The sequence below is a fragment of the Pteropus medius genome, unplaced genomic scaffold, assembly GCF_902729225.1.
Source record: "Pteropus medius unplaced genomic scaffold, Ma_sr-lr_union100, whole genome shotgun sequence".
NCBI classification, from domain to species: domain Eukaryota; kingdom Metazoa; phylum Chordata; class Mammalia; order Chiroptera; family Pteropodidae; genus Pteropus; species Pteropus medius.
The window spans coordinates 2,018,315-2,022,187 of NW_024352785.1; the positions used below are offsets into that span (position 1 = coordinate 2,018,315).

Genomic DNA, 3,873 nt, shown 5'->3' on the forward strand with positions numbered 1-3,873 from the left:
ATGGTTTAAACTGCTTTTAATTTATAAGCTTTCTATTCCTTTTTTTCTTATAATTTATTCAGTCAAGAAACCAAGATCATATCCTATATAATTTTGCATATTCTGGATTTTGCTTATTGCATCCCTTTGTATCACTTAAGATGGTCTGCATACCACTTTATTTCCTATAAAAACAAATTACATTTAGAAAGCTGATCAAATTTGTTCTATTGTTTGATAATAATACTTCATAAGATGAATTATAATCTTCCTATTGTATCACATCAAGAGGTACATCATGTCCAGCTTACATTCTTTTTGTTCTTACTGATACTGATCTAACCAGCTAGCTTTTTAATATTTTTGTATCAATATGAAATCAGAATGAACTGATAACAATATTTTTACTGAAATTAAGATTATCAAAATAGTTTAAAATGTCCGTGTACTTTTTAATTTTATTTTTATTTTTTTTTACATCTATTTATTTTTATTGTAGTAAAATATACATAACATAAAATTACCATTTTAACCATTTTTTAAAATAGAAATGCTGCATTTCTATTTTTAGAAATAGAAAATGGTTCATTAATTTACATGTCATCTTTGCACAGGGTCCATGCTAACCTTTTCTGCATCATTCCAATTTTAGTATATGTGCTGTTGAAGCAACACCTTGTATGTCTTTATCTTTAGGATATATTTGAATATCTGGATTGCTCTATATTACAAATACTGTATCTTAAAATTCTATTAATGACTAGATCTGATGACCTTCAAATCTTTTTCATTACAACTATGTTTCACTGTTTTGTCATTTGTCTATGTGTTTGATTATATTTATTTGTCAGAAATATTTTTGGACAAATTACAGAACTAAAATGATTAATTTTATCCTTTATTGATTATATTTTGTGAGTCATAGTTAAGACTGTTATCCCCATTTTCAAATTTATAGATAAATTCATATGTATTTACTTCTAATACTTGCATATATGTGTGAAGATAACTTTGTCTTTTCTTCACATAGCTCTGCCATTTATCCAACACTAATTATAAATGATATTTTTTACTTACTGATTTTTGATACTGTGTTTATAATATATTGAATTTTCATTTAGAAATACTATGTCTATTTTCAGATTTTCTATTCTGGTCCATTTATATTCCAATATCTTATTCTTTTAATTATAGAGGACATAAAATACATTTTCTATGAGGGGTAGCTAGAACACCCTTTTTGTGGTTTTCATGATTTCTCTATTTTTGCTTATTTGTTCCTTCAAATGAACTTCATAATTAACTTTTCTGGTTCAAGAAAATATAAAGATATTTTATTGTGATTATGTTAAAATTTACAAATTGAAGATTTTTATTGATATACAGGTGCATTATTGGTTTATGGATTCCTTTAGTGCAATTAAGTTCTGTAATCAATATTCACTCATCTTATAATAAAAATTTGGAAGGTTTTTTAACCCTTTTGTTTATTCTTTAAAATAGTGTAATTTTTGCTTGATTTTAAAATTTATTTTTTCTATTTTCTATTGTTTATTTCTTTTACTGTATCATTTATGATACCTATTAATTTTCATTATCTATTTAGACTTATCTTCATTCCTGAAATTACTTTAAATTTATTTCTAAATCATTCTGGAACTCAGTGAGCTTCATTTTCAAACTCTCTTTAAATCTCATAATTTTAATCTTTCTATTTATTTTCTATTTCTGGTTTATGCTTTCATGTCTTAATTTCATCTAGTTTATTTTGAAATATTAAGCTACAAGTTAAAAATTTAGGGGAGGTGATCCTATATTTTCAATATGTCTTCACTGAAAGATGTCTATTCTGCTCATAATTTTCTTTTTACCTAAAATGACTTGGTAAAAAATTCAACCACAATTCTATTGCATTATGAGTGTTTATACAAGATAGATTTTCTTGTATTTTTAAAATTATCTTCCCATGTATGGGAATGTGCCAAGAGAACTTTCAAAGCTTTATGGCTGAGACCTTTCTTCACTGTGAAGCATCAAAAAGTTAGTTCGAGTACTGCCTAAGAACAGTCTCCTTCATTTTTCTTTTTTTTTTTACTCTTATGAGAATATTTTCTTTCTCTTTTCCTTTCTCCTTTTCTATATCCTGTGCCTCAACTCTATCTTTTTGCCCCATGGTATCTCTGTCCTGCTTAATTTGTATTCTATTTCCAAAACTTTCTCTTTGCATAGACTTTGTCCTTGAGGGAAACTTTGGCTAGCTTGTTTCAAGATTTTACGACACCCAGACAACCTCAGCACTATCTAACTTTCCTGAAGTCCCTTTTGAAATTCATCCTTACAAAGGAGACAGCAAGCCTCCTCTGCTGTTCAACTGTTTTTCTCAGATAGTTACACCTGGCTTCTTCTCCACAGTGTCTTCTCTAGCTTTCTGAATAAATTATTCTTAGCCATCTGGGTTTACCAGCATCACAGCTATCAGAAATCTTTTTGTCTTCTTTCTACTGCTTCTTGCACGGTTAGTTATATACAAAGGTGTAGGTAGTTTGGTACATCTCAATGGAATTTTGTGGTTTGAAAGAATATCACTTTGCTACTTGTTTTAAAATACTTTATTTAATTAATTCATTTATTTAGTGCTTTATCACATTCATTACTATATCTGTTTTGTTGAGAGATTCAAGACAAGTACATCGCTACTATATTAACAGCATATTTTTAATGGACTTCATTTTTAGAGCATTTTAGGTTCACAGCAATATTGATCAGAAGGTATAGATTGACTTTTACATGTTAACCCAGTATCCTGAAACTTTGCTATAATCACTTATTAGCATCAGGGATTTCAAATTTTCTACATAAATAACCATGTCATCCATAAACGAAGACAATTTTACTTCTTCTTTCTCAATGTATATATTTTTATTTCCTTTCCTTGTCTTATTGTTACTAGGATATCCAGTACAATGTTGAAAAGAGTAGTAAAGGGGACAGACAGCCTTCCTGATCTTAATGGTAAAGTTTCACGTTTGTCACTGTTAAGCATGATATTGGTCATAGGTTTTTGCAAATATTCTTTATCAATTTGAGAAAGTTCCCTTCAATTCTCAGTATACTGAGTTTTGATCATAAATGGAGGTTGGATTTTGTCAAATGCCTTTTCTGCATCTATTGATATGATCATATGATTTTTCTTCTTTACCCTATTTAATGTGATGGATTACATTAATTGATTTTCAAATGTTGAACCAGCCTTGCATACCTAGGATACATCCCATCTAGTCATACTGTATAATTATTTTTATACATTGTTGGCAGAGTCACTCATATTATTCCTTTATTATCCTTTTAATGTCCATGGGCTCTATAGTGATGTCCTCTCTTTTATTTTGTATATTAGTAATTGGTGTCCTCTCTCTTTTTTTCTTAGTTAATCAAGTTAGAGGCTTATTGATTTTTACTGATCTTTCCAGAAGACCAGTTTTCACTTTCATTGATTTCTGCTCTAATTCTTATTATTTCTTTTCTTCTACTTACTTTAGATTTAATTTGCTCTTTTTTCTAGGATCCTAAGAGGAAGCTTAGATTATCGAATTTTTAACTTTCTTCCTTTCTAATATATACAGTTAATTCTATAATTTTCTCTGTAAGCACTACTTTCACCATATCTCACAAATTTTGATGTTATGTTTTCTTTTCTATTTGGTTCTAAATAATTTTAAACTTTTCTTAAATTTCTTTTTCGAACTCTGTGTTATTTAGAAGGATGTTACTTATTTTTCAAGTGTTAATGGAGTTTTCTAGCCATTTTTCTATTATTGATTTCCTATTAATTCCATTGTGGTCTGAGAGCAGATGTTGCATGATTTCTATTCTTTTAAATTCATTAAGGTGTGC

The 3,873-nt window shown here is 28.3% G+C and overlaps 1 non-coding gene across 1 annotated transcript; it reads right to left on the minus strand.

Annotated features, from left to right (window-relative positions):
* Positions 1 to 548: 548 nt before the first annotated feature.
* On the minus strand, positions 549 to 654 carry LOC120591056 (U6 spliceosomal RNA). Its single transcript, XR_005649823.1, has one exon. It is a non-coding gene; the product is annotated as a U6 spliceosomal RNA (small nuclear RNA).
* Between the last annotated feature and the right edge of the window lie 3,219 nt (positions 655 to 3,873).